The 20696-nt window shown below is 36.8% G+C and overlaps 1 pseudogene; it reads right to left on the bottom strand.

The window, feature by feature from the left end:
- Nucleotides 1-10274: 10274 nt before the first annotated feature.
- Nucleotides 10275-20696, bottom strand: part of LOC101574493 — a 43513-nt pseudogene continuing 33091 nt past the window's right edge.

A 20696-nucleotide genomic window follows, 5' to 3' on the forward strand; every position in this document is an offset into this window, starting at 1 on the left:
GATTTCACTGACCTTATCAGACCCAAAAGCTACAACTCTTGTTGCATAGGTCCTGCTTTACCTTGGTCTTAACCATCCAGCAGAAGAGTATAAAAACGAAATGTAAGTAGTGTTTCATCTTTAAAGTTTAGTTCGTTACTCCATTTTGACTTTAGTTTAGTTCAGGATAATAGACTCGAGTCTAGTTTTAGTTTTCATCTTGTGGAGAGCCAATTTTTTCCAGCACAATTTGCTAAAGAGGGTATCTTTCTTCCAGTGAAAATGTTTGGCTTCTTTGTTAAAGATAAAATGGCTAGGGGACTGGGGAGTTGCCTCAGTAGAATAAGCGCTTTTCTGGCAAGTGCAAATTCATGAGTTCAATCCCCGGTTCCTGGAGAAAAAAAAAGAAAAGAAAAAAAAAAACAGAGAAAATGATAAGATGGCTAAGTGTGTTTGTATATGTATTTGCATCTTCTAATCGGTTGCAATGATCATTTCTTCTTTTTTTGCCAGTACTGTGCTGATTTTATCACAGTAGATTTGTAGTAAAATTACAAGTCAGGGATTGTAATGCCATATGCCTTGCCTTTGTTTACCAAGATTGTCTTTTCTGTTTTAGATTTTTTTTTAGTTCCAAATAAATTTTAATTATATTTTCTCTCCGTCTGTGAGGTATGTTGATGTCATTTTGATAAGGATTACATTAAATCTGTATAAAAATTTTGAGTATGGCCATCTTCACAAAATTGTTTTTTCCTATGCAGGAGCAGGTAATATCTTTGCATTTTCTGAAATCCTCTATGATCTCTTTTTTCAGAGTACTGCAGTCTTCATTGTACAGATACTTTAAATCTTTAGTAAGATTGATTCCTAAGTATTTCATTTATTTGCACACCGTGAATAATATTCTTTCTCTAATTTGTTTCTCAGCGAGTTTGTTATCTGTGTAGAGGAATGCTATTGATTTTGGGGTGCTGACTTTGTATACTGCTGTGCTACTGAGTTTGATTATTAACTCTAGGAGATTATTGGTGGATTTTTTTTGGAATTTTCCCAGTAGAGTATCATGTCACCTGCAAATAATGATAGTTTCACTTTTTTTGCGGAACCGGGGATTGAACTCAGGCCCTTGCGCTTGCCAGGGAAGTGCTTGTTCCACTGAGCCATCTCCCCAGCCCCTATAGTTTCACTTCTTCTTTACCTATTTTTATTCATTTTATTTCTTGCTATTATCTGATAGCTCTAGATAGTGTATCCAGAACTATACTGAATTGTAGTGGTAATAGAATTCATTCTTGTCTTGTACCTGATTAGAGAGTAAAAGCTTTCAATTTTTCTCCATTTAAAGTTATGTTGGCTGGGGGCCTGGCCCTAGCTCAGTTGTTTAAGTGGCAGCTTCCACAAAGTTGTCAGTCAGGTTGCTGTAGTTTGATCCCCACAACTCAAGCCAGCAAAACCTGCCCTGAAGGCATTCAGAGCAAAAAAAAATAAAAATAAAATAAAGTTATGTTGGCTGTTGGTTTGTCATAAATGGCTTTTATCAGATTGAGGTAAAGGCCATCCATTGCAATTATTTGAAGGGCTTTGATCATGAATGAGTGTTGAACTTTGTCTTAAACCTTTTCTGCATCTTTTGGAATTATCATGTGGTTTTTGGTTTTGGCTCTATTGATGTAATGTATTACATTTATAGTTTTGTGTATGTTGAAACATCCTTGCACTTCTGGGATGATTCCTACCTGGTCAGTGTCTATAATTTTCTTGATGATTTGCTATAATATATTTGCTAGAATTTTATTGAGGATTTTTGCATCTGTGTTCATGAGGGAGATTGGCCTGTAGTTCTCTTTTTCATTTGGATGTTTCTCCAGTTTCAGTATCAGTATATTACTTGCCTCAAGCAATGATTTGGGGAATATTGCTTCTTTTTGAATTTCGTTGAAGTGTTTAATAAATATAGGATTAAATCTTAAATTTCTTGTAACATTCAGCTGGAATCCATCATGACCTGGGCTTTTCTTTGTTTTTAAGTTTTTTCTTTAATCACACTTTTAATTTCAATGGTTGATGTTGGGCTCTTCAGAGTTTTATATCTTCTTGATTCCATTTTGTTTATTTGTACCTATCTAGGAATTTGTCCATTTCTTCTTTGTCTTTGATCCTGTGAGAGTAAAGATTTTCAAAATAGCTATTGATGATCTTCTGAACTTCCAAAGGATCTGTAGTAATTTCTCTATTTTCATTCTTTATTGCTTGAATTTAAGATTTTCTTTCCTTTTTTTTTTGATGAGTGTGTCTAGGGGTTTATCAATTTTGTTTAATCTTTTATAGAACCAGCTTTTGGATTAATTAATTCTTTATATTGTTTTCTTTGTCCCAATTGCATTTTTCTGCTCTGATCTTTATAATTTCCTCCTGTCTTTGTATTTTGGCATTGGTTTGCTCTTTTTGTAGAATCTTGAGTTGTAGCTTAAGGGTATTTATGTGTTTTCATTCTGCTTCCCTAATATGTGATTTCACCATTATAAATTTCCCTATGGGAGCTCTTTGCCATTCATCCCACAAATTCTGGTTAGTTGTGTTAAATTTTTGTTGGATTGTAGATATTGTTTAATCTTTTATTTTATTTCATCTGTAATGCATTGTTTGCTGAGGTGTGTGTTACTTAATTTACATATGTTTATGGGATTTTGTGGTTTATTGTTCAGTTAATTTCTAGTTTCATTGCATTGTGGAATAACTTCTGTTTTCTTACATATAATTAAGCATGACCTATAGACTAGTATGTCCATTTTAGAAAATGTCCCATGTGCAGCTGAAAAGAATGTGTATTCAGATGTTGTTGGGTGGAGCACTCTGCACATGACTGCTAAGTTCATTTGTTCAAAGGTTTGGTTCATTTCTTCTACCTCTTTGCTAATTGTTTATATTGCTGTCCTATCTTTATGAGAGGAGTCATTAAGTCCAGCTTTTAGATTGTGTTATTTATTAGATTTTTCTTGACATTTAAAATTTGTTTTATATGATTGGTTGAACCCATAATTGGTCCATACATATTTATAACTGTTATCTCTTCCTCTACAGTTTTTTCTGGAATCAGTATGTAGTGACATTTTTTATCTCCTTTATCATTCTTGGTTTGAATTTCAGGTTGTCTGCAAACAGAATAGCTACCTCTGCTTTTTTCTGAGTTCCTGGGCATATAGCATTGTATTCTATCATTTAACTTTCAGCCTATGCAGTTCTTCATGTGTTAAATGTATATCTTGCACACAGCATGGTTTTGGATTTTGTTTCTTTTCTCTTTCTTTCTTTCTTTCTTTCTTTCTTTCTTTCTTTCTTTCTTTCTTTCTTTCTTCCTTTCTTGTTTCTTTCTTTTTTTCTTTCTTTTTTTCAGAACTGGGAATTAAACTCAAGCCCTTGCACTTGCCAGGGAGAGCTTATTCTACTGAGCCATCTCCCTGGCCTGTGGATTTTGTTTCTTAATCCACTCTGCCAGTCTATTTCTTTTAATTTATCAGTTGAGTCCTTTTACATTGCTGGTTATAATTGATATGTATTTGTCATGCTATTTTCCTTCTATTGTTTCCCTACTTTTCGCCTGTTTTTAATAGTTTTCCATTTTTTGGTGGGTTCTTTCTGTTGTCTTTCTTAGAATTGTGAGTATTTTGATCCCACTCTAGAATATCTTTTAGTACTCTGTGTAGAGTTCATTTGGTTGTCATGAATTTCTTTAGTTCTTCTTTGTTGTGGAAGTATTTCACTTCATTGTACTTGAAAGAGAGTTTTTCAGTGTATATCAGTCTGGATTGGAATTTTTTCTTGTAGGACTTGAAGTACTTCACTCAATGCTCTTCTTGACTTTATGGCTTGTGAGGAGAAATCTCCTGATATTGTGAAGGGTTTTCCTTTAAATGTGATCACTTTCTTTACTCTAGAGGCATTTAGTATGTTTTTGTTCTGCTGAATTCCTGGGATTTCTGTAGTTTTAATTGCATTCATATTATTTGGAGTTCTATATGCCTCAGCTTCCTGAAGGTCAGGTTGTATTCCCATATTTGGGAAGTTTTCTGTTATTACTTATGCCCATATCATTTTTATATCATTTTTCTTACCTGCTTTGTCATTGATGTCTATTTGTCTGATGTTCATTTTTGCATCATCTTGCACCTGTTGAGTTATTTATTCTATCTCATTTGTTTTTAAGAGAAACTTCTTTACCTTTTCACTAGGTGAAACATTGTTTTCAAGGTCTGAAAGTCCATCTTCACTTTCATTCAAATGGTTTGTCAGCTTTTAATGGAGTTTTTAATTTCTTGTGTATCTCTTTAAATCCGCTTCATGCATTCTATTTCTTTCCCATATGGCTCATTCAAGGTTTTCATCATTTTTGTATTCTCCTATATTTTTTATCCGTGTCTTCTTTAAAAACATTTAGTAATTCTTTTATTGTAGTTATTGTTTCTTTTTTACGTGAGATTATTTCTGAGCTAATTTTCTCTGTACACTTCTTCTGTTGATTATTTACTTCAATTGCTAATATTTAAGAGATTAAAGGCATATGGCTTCCAATTTCATCTATGCTGGTGTCTCCTGGGTTTCTTCTGGGGGGGGGGCTTGGCTTGGAGCCTGATAATGCATTTTGCTCCTTATGTTTTTCAATTTCTATTTCAGACATAACTCTTCATTTTTATTTCTCTGATACTTTTTTTGTGAATGTTTGATTACAGGTAGCTGTATCACTGGAGTCAGACTGATACAGGGAGAAAAACTGATCTTGGATGGGTGACCTCCAAACCATATAGGAACCTCCAAATGACATAGGGAAAAATGATCTCCCAACCTGACCTGCACGAGTTTGTGTTCTCTAAAACCAAAGAATGAATTTTAGGAACAAAGGGAGGTTATGAGTAGAATATATTTATTGAGAGAAAGAAAACTCTTGTCCAAGAGAGGGACAGAAGGGGGGCATGAGTGGGTAGTTCCCTGAGAAGCTGTCTCTTCCAGGGACTTTAATAGGGCAAAACCATGTGGGGCTAAGGTAGAGAGAATAGGAACTCGCTTAGGTGGGCAGGAGGTGGGACAAAACTATGGTCAACCAATGGGATTACAAGCACCATTGCTTAGGTAAGATCGACCAAATCCAGTATTAAATGGGAAAATGAGTCACGTAGCAAGTGGGCATGAATATGGGACAGGGTCTTTTCCTGTTGGGGGTTGGAATGTGGGACAGGGTCTCTTTCTGTTGGGGGTTAGGCTAGCGACTCACTTGGGTCTTTCCAGGTGAATGATACTTATTTAGAATATCAATCCCAAGTGCTACTCTTTTAACATTTGTTTGGCCTTTAGGTCTTTAGGTCTGGTTCACAGTAGGAGCATCCTCCCCTCCCACAGTTGTAAGGCATCTCCTCTTCTGTGCTGTCTCCTTCAAGGGCCTGGCCCTGTCTGACTGCCTATAATATTTCTAGCTAACTGGGCTGCCTGTAATATTGACCCTCTTTGTAAAGAGTCTTTAGATATCTCTCTTGTGTCAGAGATTCTTTGTGTGTGTCCCAAGATTTTGCCTTCTGTACTTATTGAGAGTGAGATATTGGTTTCATTTGTCACTGTCCTTCAATGTAGGGCGTTTTTAAGGTTATTTCCCAAGCACCTCCTGATATTAATACCCAAGGGAAAACATGTGGTCAAGGCTGACATGGTTTCACAACTATAGCAATACAAGTAGCAATACTAATAATAGTTAGTGAACTTTAGAAATTGACAAACCTTTTTAAAATAGTTTTTGCAATACTGAGCATTGAATATAGTGTCTTCACATTGAGATATGTCCACAGCCACCTCTATTTTTTCATCACTTTGAGACACAGTGTCACTAAGTCACTACATTGCCCAGCCTGGGTTTGAATTTGTAATCTTTCTGCCTTAGCTTCCCAGAGTTTTGAGATTACAAACCTATGCCAACATGTCTGACTTTGTTTGGCTTCTTAAATTAAACATTGGCTTGTGAAGGTAGGTAAAGAAATTGCCAAACTTTTGTGACTAATTATTTTGTACTTTATACCATAAGAGGAAACATTACAGCTATATAACAAATTAGATCTTAAATTGGGAATTTGTATTTTATATTTAATTTTGTTCTCCTGAGTACTGTCCGATCAACTTCCCTTTGTGTACCTGGAGTCTTTCAAGTGCACTAGCTCACTCCAGTTACCTGTTGCCATGTCTGTGGGGGAGGATGCTTCTGTAGGTCTTGGCCTTGGTCTAGCCTCTGCTGGGCCCAGCAGTATGCCTCAGCTCACTGAGTCTAGATCTAATGAACTCGAACTCCACTAGCAGATCCTGGCTTTGATATGATTGCTGTGTTCAGCTCCTTCCAGCTGAGCCCAGTCTAAGAGGTCTTCCTATGCCTCCCTAACTGCCAATTCCACAGCACCATCCCAGTAGATGTACTGAGATGGAGTGGGACATGCTGCACTGAGCTATGCTTGCTGCCAGTCCCATAGCTCCTTCCTAGTGGACCCAGTGAGGTTGAGTGGGCCAAATGGGCTCCACAGGCTATGTGTCCCATGGCTCCTTACCAGTAGGCCTGCTGAGATACAGTGTGAAAAATTGTTTCAGTTGTAACAACTGGCTTTACTGCTGCAAAGTAACATTGCTTTCAACCATTATTTAAAAGCCTGTCTCAATTTATGGAAAATGCTATGCCAGTCCTCTGTATTGTACTTTCATGTGTGCTTGTGTTGTTTGCCCCACCCTGAAACATAAGCACCTATCCCAAATATATCCTTCCTAGTACTCACAGGGGTCTTGAAAGGTGAAACCTTGTGACCAGGGATAGCATTCTCACCTGAGCAGCACTGAAAGAAAACATGACACTGGAACAAGCAGAGTCAGAACACTCAGATTAACATGGTCCAGCCTCCTCATTTACTGTTGCCCAATACTTACCTCTGCATGTGTGTTATGTGTGTTCCCCTGAAAGAGCATGCAGTGCTAAAGTGCCATGTGTACAAGTTTCGATTCCACTCTCCCCCATCACAGACTCATCCTTGGAAGTTCTAAACACAGATCTAAAGATTCAGAATGGAAGACGATATCTTACAGTGCACACTGTAGTTTCCCACATCTCAGAGCTCTCATCATCCTGCATCCTAGTGAGTCACTCTGGGAGATTGTGCTTCATGACCCAAGAAATAAAAAGATGGGCCATCATGTCCTAAAATAGAGCATACTCTGAGGATAATCAAATAGTCATTAAATTGCTTCAGTAAAAGCCACAAATCTGCCTTGTCATCTAGCTCTTGGGCTCCTTCCCGGTACTATGTTCTTCCTTGCTGGATTCAGGTCCATGATTTCAAACATGTGATGACTTGACGATACTGAAAATCAGTCAACCACCTTTTAAAAAAAGATTTATTTGGCAGAGGTTCTCACTACAAAGCTTGATCCTCTAGTCTCAGCTTCCCCAGCACTGGGATTCCAGGCTTGTACCACTATTCCCCATTTCAGTGGTGAGCATGGTGTGGGGCTGGTGTGGCATAGAATTCCAGGGATTGAAGTTGAGTCCTGGTGCTTGCCAGGCAGGCACTTAGACCACCAAATTATTTCTCTGGCCAATACCTTTTAATCCAGCTTCAACTTCCCTGAGGATCTGGGCTTTCCATAAGTGTCCAATACTTATGGAAATGCTTCAAAGGAAGGATGTCAGCCTGCGAGCTGAAAATTCACCATTTGATAAATGGGAGGGGTCAGAGTTGCTTGAGAGAATTTTCCACACTCCACAGGCTATGGAGGATGACAAAAAAAGTAAGATTCCCAAATGAATATTTTACATTATCCAAGATATATTTTCTAACACAAACTTTACAACTTAACTTTCAGTCCCATAAGAAACATCTTTACATTAACAATTAATATAGTCATTAGAAAGATAGATTTGAGCAACTCAATTCCTAAGTGGTCTTCCTGGACAGTTGTTAAGGAATATAAAAATTCAGTTGGCCCAAAGTAGTTAATACTTTTATGGAATACCATTAACATAATCATGTTTCCAAAACATATCCATGAATTGGTGAATGGGTGCAAGTGCTGAAGAAGCCAGAGGTCTTTGCAATGAGATAGCGTGACCTGGCTTGTGGGCCTTCTTGGGACTGTGGCTTTCTATATAGGAGATGTATTTTATTACCTTTGATTGATCAGCTGACTGTACCCATCTACAGTGAAGAAAGAACAGAATTAGTGTTGTAGGAAACTCAGGTCACCACCACATTTTCTTGTGCATTGTAACAATGATAGAGGGTATTCTTGGCCACTCGTGCATGTTGTCTTATAGCAGGTCATGTCAGTAACTTAATATGAATGTGGAAACACATATATGGTTTACAATATTAATGTATGAGTTAAAGAAAAGACAAAACTTAACATTCTGCCATTGATCTTGAGTTTGGGGAAAATATAGTTTTCCACCACTAGGTGAGACATTGGCAACTCTCTTGTTCTGTGATATCACTTATTAAATATAGCAAAATACCCCTTTCTCCCCTGAGATCCCTGATGTGTGTATATGAAAGAATAAGGTTGACCTCACAGAATGATCACCTGGAAACACCAAGAGCAAAACACCCAGGCTACATAGTAGTAAAACCAACCTTGCTGAACGCATGCAATACTTCTTCATACCTGAGAAAACATGCCATACAGTTTTCATTTCCAATGTGAAACTTTTCTAAATGTGATCACCCAAGGTGATGACGTGGAGTTCATCTGAAATCATGGAAAACTGGGATTGTAGTTCTTAATTAGCAATGCCTTTCAACTTGCAATTCTGCTATAGTGTACTATTTCAAAGACAGTACATACAGTTATGTTACCAATAAAACTAAGCATGACTTCTTAAGAGCAAAGATGTAATATCCTGGGGGTAAATGCAAGCAAGATATACAGAAGGGAGACTCCAATCATAGCAGAAAAAAATAAAGTTGAAGGAAAAGTTTTATCTATCCCTTGAAGAGATGTGACATATGGAAGAAAACTCATGGACGGCTATGTTTTCACTAATAGAGCATCAAATTGATAGTAGCAAATCAAAGAGAAAATAAGAGACACCTAAAAACATAATTACTGAAAAGAAGCCACTGGGGCAGATTAGGAACAGAGAAGGGCAGAGTTGAACTACTGGTATAGATTGTTATGGAGGTCAGGTAGAAACTTGTAGGACACAACATGATTGAAAGTGCCATGTTAACCAGAGTTTTAGAAGAGAAAGGAGCCAGTCTGGACAAAAGCAGTACTCTCAAAGAAACTGGGGAAGAGATGGTCTGCTGAATAATGGGCGGTACTAATAGCAGACATAAATGGTCACAAATAACAAAGGCAAATCCTGTTGGAAACACAAATGTATAGATGGGCTGAGATTGGGTTTCTACTGAGAGAAAAAAAAAAACCTCTGGTTTTGAGAATGTGGATTTATTAGAGGGACACTGAAACAAGCTTAGGATATGTACCTCATCATGAAGAGAAGACACATTTTGCAAACAGATCAGAAGTGCTTGAAGGAATTCCAATACCTAGAGTCAGGCAAAGAGAAGAAAGGTCTTTGGATCCTAAGGAGTCTTAAGGGGAGCTATGGCATCCACAATCTAGCAAACATGAGGCTGATGAGGGAGAGCTTCCCAGCTGAGAATTGATTTGAAAAGGGCAAGGGACCTTGGCCCCACAGACTTAGCTGTCTTCAAGGAGGAGTTGTTGGGAGCAGTTGCTGAGACTCTGGAGCTCAGAGGAGGCTTCCTCAGTGCTGGGGCTCAGACTTTGAGTAGAGAAGGGTCACTGCCCCAAGTTCTTAGTTTGAACATGCTGAGATACTTCCATGCCCAGTGTCCCTGACATAAGAAAAAGCTGCCTGGTACTTCTTGTCCCTAAGTCCCTAAGTATATAATTCTTTGTGCCTATTTTTTCAAATATATTCTAATTTTTAAATGTTTTTTCATCATATTCTGTAGGGACTTAAAACATAATTTTAACTTAGGAGTCTTTCAGTTGTTCTAATTTTTTTTTTCTGTCCTTCAAATGAATTATGTTACAACTGTCCAAGGCTAGCTATGCTCTCCCACCTCAAGTTTCAGGCTGTTTTCAGACACATAAAGAAGGCACTAAATGAGTAACTGGTGACTCAGTGGCTTACTGGTTCTACAGGAGAAAGTGAAAGTCTTTCTCAATTTGCAGAAGGAGATTAGAACTAACTTTGATGATGACATAATTTACTGCCTCAAACAGACAAAGACCAGCACACCAAAGCATCAGGAATGATGATAGGGCCCCAACAGGCTCGTTGTAAATTCCTGCCAATAGCCTTGTAAAAGCTTCTTATCTCTGGCCATTGGATTGCAGAACCCAGTTGTCATAGAAACCAGAGTATCACCATGGCAGTCTGTTTCACATGAGCATTCCACAGTAAATCGAAAGTACAAACTCATCCTCTGGATGAAGGCAATGAATGACTCAATGATTAGCATAACAGAAGAGATCACACAAAGATTTCCACAGAAATTACCATTGAAATAAAATGAAAGGATTTTGAAACAATGGCTAAAACTGATAACGAAGATAGTCATTATGTGTGTTCCCATTAGACACACAGAGCTGGTCTAAGACTGACCTGTACAGCTACAGAATGTGTGCTTCCCTGAAATGAATCTGAAAATGAATATTTCTCAATACCCACCCTCATCCTAATGTAAACACTCAGTAGCTCCAGATAATGTGGCTTAGAAGGCTGGCATGATATCCTTTGTGAAAAGAGAAAGCAAAATCTGAAGGGACAGAGCTTTAAATCATAGCTCAGTGACTCACATAGGAAACATCATGGTGACAAAACTGAAAATAGAAGAACAATTTTCACAATCTAACCATCAAGATGATACTAATATGGGTACAGATGCTGAGTAATATGTGAGAGTAACATTCTCCCTCCACCGAGAATCCTTTTCTATAATTCTGTACTGGTCTTCAGGAGTATGACTATAGCTAAGGGTGATTGGTAATTTAAGAACAACATGAGGAGAAGGTATAGGGACTCTCAAACCTGCAGAGTATATATATACTTGGTATAGGGTTACAGGATCTCACTACACAGCTGTGACTCATAATGATCCTCCTCATTTTAGGCTCCCTAGCACTGGAATGACACACATGTGCCACCAGGCCTGGACTTGGTAGCCTTCTCAGCATGCTGGGGTTGGGGAGGGTGGGGCCAGCATGCATGTGGTGCCCTTGATCAAACCCTAGTCCCTGCCTAGTGCTTGCTTAAGCAGGAGCTTAGGCCCTTGAGCAATCTCACAGGCCCTGAGTCATCTCATTGGCCTGTAGACCTTCAAATAAAATATTAGGGACATGTGCTTGGGAGAAAGCACCTGGACTGAAAACCTGCATCAACTTCAGCACAAATATTTATGCAGATATTAGCTGGGAAGGACTGATTCCAGTAAAGACATGTTAACATTTAGTTTCTATACACTGATTTTCTTTTTTCTTACCTTTAATAACAAAGTGGTAATTCAGCAAGGATAATCATGAAAAGATCTTCAAGGTGGAAGAAAGAAGTTGGTAGGCGAGGAAACAGCACTTGGTGAGAGATACTACTGTGAGTCCCTTCCCTTGGGAGTTTGTTTTAGCACCTCTGTATTCCAAACTGAGCATCAGAGAGGATTATTAGCAGGAAGCACCAATAGGTAGAGAAGATAAACTAAAGTAGAGGAGCAAATCCTCCTCTTTTTGACCACATGAACTGAGAAAAAGACACCAAGAAAAGACATACTGATGAGAACCACCCTGCCTGCCAAGCCAAGCACTGCTTGGGTGATTCCCCACAGTATAGTCAGCAAAGCCCAGGCTGGATTCCATTATTCACACCAGGTATGGGATAGTGGCTGATCAGACTATCACAGCATCAGGTATCAAGACCCACTTTCCCTAGACTCCCACCCAATGCTTTGGACATACAAGTGCTTCTAATATGCACCATCTGTGCTAACATGTGTGTTAATTTCATTATGATGGTCATTAGTCAATACACATGTATATGAAATAACTATTGCACACCTTCAAAAGATAGGATATTTTTCTGTCAAGTAAATATTTTTCAAGCAACAGCATAAAATCCTTGGTATTGTTCTGTTACAAGGTTGTGCATAAGATAAACCTGAAGCAGTCATTTCAGGGAGTCTGTTGATCACTAGGCAGTGGTGAGATCTACAAGCCACAATAGATCTTGCACAAATGGGCAGAGATTCCATATATATGTATGTTATGCTAGTGCCTAGTTTTACAAATGAAATTTAGATACATTCAATGTGGTCTGCCCTGACAACAGTAGAATGGCAAGCACAAATACAGTTTTCTATTATTCATGACTATAGAAATTAGAAAGATAAAGCTTTTAGTGATGCGGTCATACCTCTTACTAAGCAACATAGAAGATGCTCCCTTGTTGCTTGTTGAGGGAGTCAAAAGCAAGAAGAACCCATCTCTACACACATGGATCCATATCTTATTGTTAAGGAGGTCCAAAAATGTACCTCTATCTAACTATGTGCATGTTTTCAGTAGTGGTTTAATAAGGAGAAAACGGAGAAGAAAATGAAGACATACATACCAGCCTTTTTACATAAGCACAGTATTGTGAAAGACTACCACATTTATTAAAAAAATAGCATTCCTAGTAAATTCTGAATTTTAAACACATAAGCAATATTGTATAATAGTTACATATTGTAAAATTTAAAATATATATTCAAAATTCAGTTTTAACTTGGTATTCTGTATTTTTATTTTACTTGTCTCATTTTGTAGTCTTTCCCAACTATATGTTCTAATCAGCACTAATACATATATTATGATTGTCAAATAAGACAAACCATGTGATATTCGAGCCTGTGTGTCTCACTTATTTCACTTAACATTCTGTTCTCAAGCTGAGTCCTTTTACTTATGAATACCTCAAATTTTTCTTTCTTGATGGCAGCATAAGTACTACCTTTTCCCATATTCTTTATGTATTTATGGACATATACACAGTTCCCTGGATATAGCTGCTACATTAAATTTGGGCTGTTATAAGTATGGTTATATATGTGTCCCGATAATATGACAATTTGAACTGTTTTGCAAAGATAACTATAAGAAAGCATATTGTGGTAACATGGACTTTCTGATTTCAGTTTTTGACATATCCCCACAGTGATTTCCATAGTATTTTTATGAGTTTACATTCACACCAATCCTGTAGTAGAGTTCTTTTACTGCTACGTCCTTATCATCAGTTGCTATTGTAGACTTTTTGAAGATAGCTGTTTTGTCTGCTACAATGTAGTATCTTAGGATAATGTCAATGTGCAATTCTCTCATAACCAGACATGTTGAGCAATTTTTCATGCATTTCTTAGCCATTTGTACTTTTCTTCTGAGATGTGCCAATTTATTTCAGTTGTCCAGTTTTTCATAAGGCCTTTTATTTAGGGGATGAATTTTTTGAATTCTTCATGTAGTCTTGATTTTACATCTCTGTTTATGGCATATCTGGCCAATTGTCCCCATTCGGTAAATTATATCTTACCTCAGTGGTCATTTCTGCTGTGAATAAGTTTTTATGTTGATATGATGGAAAATCAAAGAGCTTTAATGGGCTTGGCTTTGCCTCTGCTTTAAGGTTCTGTTCCATTGATCTACATACCCAATTTGTGTCAATAACCAAGCTATTTTAATCACTATAGCTTTATAATGTAACTTCAGTTCTGGGATTGTGATGCCACCTGAATTGTTTTGGTTACTCAGGATTGTCTTTGCTCTTCTCGGTCTCTTCTGATTTCACAAAAAGTTTAGGATTCTTTTCTCCAGTTTTGTGAAAAATAACACTGTTATTCTGATTTGGAATGCACTATAACTTTGTATCTGTCTTGAAGTGTTACCATTTATCATGTTGCTTCTGCTTATCCAAGAAAGAGGGATATTTAACATTTCTTTTGGTCTTTTCTGAGTGTGTCTCTCAGCGTGATATTCTTTTCAAGACAGAGCTATTTCTCTTGCCCAGTTAGATTAATATGGAAGAATTTGTTTTGGAGGTTACTATGGAGAATGGCATTATTTCCTTAATTTCTTTTTAAAATGAGCTCATTATTACTGTATAGGATTAGTATCGATTTTTATGAATTTATTTTGTATCTTGCCACACTGTTGAATTAGGTTATCAGTTCTTTGAGTCTTTCTAGATTTGGGATACTGGGGTTGTAAGTAAAAGATCCTGGCATCTGCAAGTATTATATTTTGGCTTTGTCTTTTCATATACCTATATTTTTACTCATACATCTAATTATTTCATTTCTTTTTGCCTTTTATTTCACTTCTCTTTTTATATCTATTTACCTAAGTATATTTTCTCAAGAAGGTATATTGTATTTTTTCACTGGTTTTCAAAAATCCAAAAAAGATGATCATGTTCTCTGTTCTGTTTTTGGCGGAACCGAGGATTGAACCCAGGCCCTTGCACTTGCTAGGGAAGTGCTTATTTTACTGAGCCACCTCCCAGGCCCCAAAAGATGATCATGTAATTTTTTTTCTTGCTTAGGCTTATGTGATAAATTGCACCTACTGGTTTGTGTGTGTTGTTCCAATCTTGAATCCCTGGGACAAAGCCTACTTGCTCATGCTGTGTGATCTTTTAAAATACTTGCCACATTGTGTCTTCCAGCAGCTTGGCAACAATTTTGACATTGATATTCTTTTGAGAAATTGGACTATATTTCACTCTGTTAGTTGGCTCCTTGTCTGGGTTTGTGATCAGAATAATGTTAGCATCTGCAAATGATTTTCAAAGTAATTGGTGTTAGTTCCTTCTTTTTTATTTTTTATTTTATTGAGAAAAATTGCAATGTGACAGCTTCAAAACAAGTTGATAAGGGAGTTGCAACAATTAATAGGGTGCATATTGTTGTCTTTGTAGTAGTCATTCATACCACAAGATGCAGACATGTTATCCTGTCCAAACATTATTAGTACAGATTTTTCTTCTTATTGAATTAAGAGAAAGTAGTTATATATCTATCCTCAACTATTTTGTACATACAGATACAAAATTGTCCTTCATTTCTATCACGTTTTTTGTTCAGTTTTGTCAGGGATGGGTGTTCCATTGCCATCCAAATAATTGTAGGTGCATGAATTCAGTAAAATATTCCAATATAGTCCAGTACTCCACAATAGTAGTGGGTTAGTTCTTTCTGAAAGCTTTTGTAGAATTAGGCTGTGAATCCATCAGGTCCTAGGATTACTTATTAGATATTTGATTTTTTTAATTTTTTTTTTATTTATGAGAGAGAGAGAGAGAGAGAGAGAGAGAGAGAGAGAGAGAGAGAGAGGTGTGTGTGTGTGTGTGTGTGTGTGTGTGGCCAGCTCAGCCCACCAGGGGGCGGGGCTGGCTGGCATGTGGTGCTGGGGGATCGAACCGCGGTCCCTGATGCCTTGCCAAGCTTGTTCTAAGTAGGTGCTTTAGACCACTGAGCCATCTCTCCAGCCCTAGATATTTGATTTTTAATTACTGCTTCCATTTCATTTCCTCTCATTGGTTTGTTCAAGATATTTAGGTTTTCTTGTTTAGTTTTCACAACTCATACCTATATAGAAATCTATGTTTTTTTGGATTCTCCAATTATTTAACTTATGTTTTGGGCAATAGCTCCTACAATTTTGTTATCTTCAGTAGTGACTGATGTGATTTTACATTTTTGGTTTCCACTTGCATTATTTTGTGTTTTTTCTTTCCCTTTTTGGTAACATGGGCTGAGGCTGTTCTAACGTATGTGTTGCATGAAATAGGTTTGAGTTCATTGTTTCTTGGAATTTTTTTCTTCTTGCCTCCATCTTACCTTCATGATTTCCTTGCTATCACAAACTCTGTGTTGGAATTTTCTTGATTTTCTAAGAACTTGTGATACATCACTAGGGTATTTGTTTAAGTTCACTCAATTTTTCTGATTTGGGCTTTTAACTTGCAAAATTTTCCACATAGGACAGCTTTAATTCTGTCCCGTAGGTTCACATATGTTCCACTGGTATTATCATTTAATTGTAGGAGTGCTTTTATTTCTTCTTTTATTTGCTCTGTGACTCATTGAGTAGTTGGGATTTTCTAGCTTAATGTTCATGCATTGGCACAGATTCTAGGGATTCTATTTGTAATGATATATTTTTTTCTGTGCCTAGTGATCTGATAATATTCATGACAAAACTGAGATTCCTTGGCATTCATGAAGCCATGCTTTATTAATTAGTATATGATTTGCTTGGGAAAAAGCACTATGTGTGGCCAAAAATTATACATTCAGCTCCAGTATTTCTTTGATGAATTTTCTTTAGTTGATCTATCTATGTTAGAGAAGGAGATCTTGAGACCTGCCACTATAATATTCTGATATCTATATGATCTTTTATGTTATTTAGAGAGATTTTTTTCCATCAAGTCAAATGCATTGTATTTTGGTTTATGTATGTTTGTAAATGTTTTCCCATTCTTCTAAATAGTTCTTTAAGCATTATATAATGTCTCTTTTTACCTCCTTTCATTAATTTTCACTTGAGATCCAGTTTTCCTGAAAGGAAGACAGCAAGCCCTGCTTATTTTCTGCTTCTTGAGTGCATATTGTTTGCTATTTTGTGGATTTTAGTCCATGAATTTGTTTTCCTGTTAAGAGTACTTCTTTTCAACAGCACATTATTTCATTTTTTCCTTAGTCCACTCTTCTAATTGGAAAGTTCAACTATTATTTACATTATTTACATTAGCATGGGCCCATGGAGATGACTCAGTAGAATAAGCGCTTGTCTGGCAAACTCAAGCACCTGAGTTCAATCCTTGGTTCTGCCAAAAAAAAAAAATTACATTAATAGCTAAAATTGATAGGAATTTTCTTATTCCAGTTTTTGTATTAATTTCATGTTGCTCACTTGCTTTCCTTTCTACATTCTTACTATTCCTCTTGGATGTATAAACTTTATTGGACCTTTTGGAATTCCTGGCATCATTGTCTCTTCTAGGTTACTGTCAAGAATATCTTAGAGTGTTGTTTCATGGTCATGAACTTCTTTAATTTTTTTTCTTTATAGAACTATCTTACTTTGGCTTCAACTTTCAAAGATAATTTTGCAGGGTATAGCATTCTGGGGTGGACAATGTCTTCTTGAAGAGCTTTACATGCTTTATTCTCTGCTCTCCTTGCCTTAAGTTTTGTGCTGAGAAATCTGTTTTAATGCTGATAGATTTTCCTACATAGATGATTCATCACTTCCCTCTAGTAACATTTTACTTGGGTTCTTGTGTTGTATTTTTGGAATTTTAGTTATTATGCTTATGTTGTGGTTTTGGCTTTTCTTTGTGATTGTGGCTATATATGGCTCTGTATACTTCACTTATGTGTACATTATCTTTTTTTATCATCTGGAAAGTCTTCTATAATTATCTATGTAGAAGTTTTTCTCTTCCTCAAAGTAGTGTCTTCTGATTTTTTGCTCATTCCCATTGCTCTCATATCAGACATATTTGAATCATCCAGGACTTTTAGACTCATTTTTCAAGTGCCATTCTGTTTTAAAGGAACCTTGTAGTAGTTCAGTATTGAGCACAGGCCTGTCCTCTAGGTCACACATGGTGTCATTGCATTAGTGGCTTCTGCCAATCATGATGTCAATCTCTCGCATTTATGTTTGGGACTTTGTTTTGGATTCCCATTGCTGTTTTTGCTGGACATTTCCACTCTGTATCTCAATCTTATCTCCTCTACATATGTGTTAGTGTGTTCTCCTGACCTGCTAATTATTTCTTTCAGTGTGATCATTGTATGATTAGCTATACCTTCTTTAATCTCACCAAGTGACTTACCGAACTATTTTACCTCCATTGCCAACCCTTCAGACCTATCTGCTGTGTAGCTTCTGATTTTGTCTCCCTACTTGCCACTTGTCCCAACTTGGGAGTATTTTTTTGTCTTTGGAGGCACTTTGTTGCCTTCCTTTTCATGTTTCTACTTTCTGTTGTTGTCCCCATTTTTTATCTTTCTTTCTGTGATGGAGTATGCAGTTTCTTTCCTTAAGCGCCATGTTCTTCAGCAACCATCATGAGTGTTGCTAGATACCTTAAGTAATCCACATGGTGGCGTAGAGTAAAACAGTTGCAGGCCACTACTGCATGATAGTAAACTAAGCACAATAAATAATGTCAATTATCAAGCGGATATTGATGTAACCCATGGAGGACTCAAGAACTGCTCTTTACCAGAATAAAGAGGAGTATTATTTTAGTGAGGTCCTTTATGCACCCTCCATGTTTACCTATAGTAATTCAGAGCTCTGAGTTCTGCTGGATGTTGGCAGCAGTTCCAGAACTCAAACCTAGCTGCATGCTGTGTTCCACAGCACCAAGCCATCTGATGTTTACTCTCAGTGAACCTGGTCTCCCACAGCAGAGTCCCAGCTCTACGGTCTTCCTGGTCTGAGTATAGGCCTCCAAGGAGATCTCAGGATATCCCTATTTATCTTTTGCCTTCTTCAATCCTATGTCCCAAGACAATCTCTGATCTAGTTTCTGTGGAATGTTATCTCTTTAGTCCAGAAGTCAGATTTTCCTCCTGGGTGTTTTCCTCTTATCACCAAGGTCAAATCTGACCCCTGTAATCCTTTGCTTTGTGCCTTACAGAATCCAGGAACTGAAACTGGAGTGCTCAGTTCTGCAGTTTTCCAAGATTCAGCTACTTGTAGTGCAGTTCAAGGTTTTACTGTGTCCATGCTTGGTCCTTTATGACCCATTCAGACTCTAGTGATGTTGCCCCTTTTGTGAGGGTCTTTGGTAGGTAGTGGGAATGTGCCTTTCACATCCTCTCTCACAGGGAGACTCTGAAATCCACAGAGTTCTTTCAATTTAATAGCTAGTTTAAAGGTTGTTTTTTTTTCTGTGAGCCTGATTGTTAATCAAACCCAAACTAGAGACGTCGTATAACTATAATCTTACACCTTCCTGCTATGTTCAATTCTATAACTTCTTGAGAATATGCATATCTATACCTACAAGTAACATTGTTATATAACTTCATCTGGATTTAGGATCAGCTTTACATTAGCTTCACAAAATAAGAAAGAATTCCATCATCCTGTAATTTTTGGGGAAGCATTACTGAGCATAGATTTTCATTCTTTTTAAAGTATTTCCTGGGCCAGTGAGATAACTCAGTGGTCTAAAGAACCTGTGTAGACAAGCTTATGCAAAGGGCAGGGACCACGGTTTGATCCCCAGCACCACATGCTGTGTCACCTCTGCCCAGGCTGAGCTGCACTCCTTCCCCTGGAAAAAAAAATCCTAAATCTTGAAAGCAGGTCAAATTCTCATCAATAAGGAATGGATTTAAACTGTATGATATATTTATAAAATGGAATATGACTCAGCTATAAAGAAAGATAAACTTGAGGTCTTTAAAGGTAAAAGGATTCAACTACATGATATACTCATAACTGAAATAAATCAGATCCACATATGCAAACATCATATTGTCTCTCTAGTGTAAGAAACTGAAAAAGTATATAAAATCTGATAGGTAACACAGATGTAAAGAAAGTGAAAGAAATTGAAGAGGAATAAACAATTGAGATGAAGGAATGAAGAAAAAAGAAGGAAAAGGTTATGTCTGTATGTGCACAGAATAGCTACGATGATTGTACTAGTAATTTCTATTAGTTTTTTAAGGTAGCAGTTAATACTTAAAATTTTAACTTTGACTAATTTTGTATTCTTATATCAGGTAATCTGAGCAAATACGTCAAAGATGACAATGTGTAATGTAATAACCACTGTTGAATACCTATCATCCTGGGTTTTTATGAATTTTTGTATCATTTCTAATACTGTATTATTTTTCTAATCAAAATAAATAAATAATATAATCTTTCCTAGAATTTATCAATGGGTCTACCTGGTATTTGTTTGTTTGTTTAATTTAATTTAATTTTCAAAAGTAAAAACAAAAATAACAAAAATCATAAATGATGACAGAGACAGGGTAACATACAACAATACATATGTTATAGATTTTCAAACTAAGAATAGCTGATTAATAATGGTTGATATATAATCTACTTTTATTTTCAAATCTGATGATCAGTTTAACAGATATAGCTATGGTTGCATAGCATACGGTTGCATAGCATTTGCTTACATATTACCGCTTGCTTTCCAGAAATCTTAATTTTTTGTTATTGTCTCCTTCTTTTCTTTTTTTACTATTTAAAAAAAGGTTTAAAGAGAGTTTAGTAATAATTTATATGACATAGAAACAGTAAAAGTTTAGAAGACCAAGATGCCATGTATTCAAATCATCGTTTTTTGCATTTCACATTGCTGTCCTTGATGCTGTTGCTTAGATAGCAGATACCAGCATACAGTTAGTGAGGTGAAAATTCTACACATTAACTGCTATTTTCAAAAATATGATGGAAATTTTTAGTACAATCACCTCTGATATCCTGTATACATCCATGAATGTTTTTCCCATACAATGTTTTTCAAGCATTTCATACAGCGTCTGCAGGGTAGCAATTCTCCTATTTTCAGCCTCCCAAGTGCTGGGATTGCAGACATGCACCACCAATCCCAGTTTCAATCACCATATCAGATGGCCTGGGGGTGG

This window comes from Octodon degus, unplaced genomic scaffold (genome assembly GCF_000260255.1).
Source record: "Octodon degus isolate 3935 unplaced genomic scaffold, OctDeg1.0 scaffold00259, whole genome shotgun sequence".
In the NCBI taxonomy this organism is placed as follows: Eukaryota; Metazoa; Chordata; class Mammalia; order Rodentia; family Octodontidae; genus Octodon; species Octodon degus.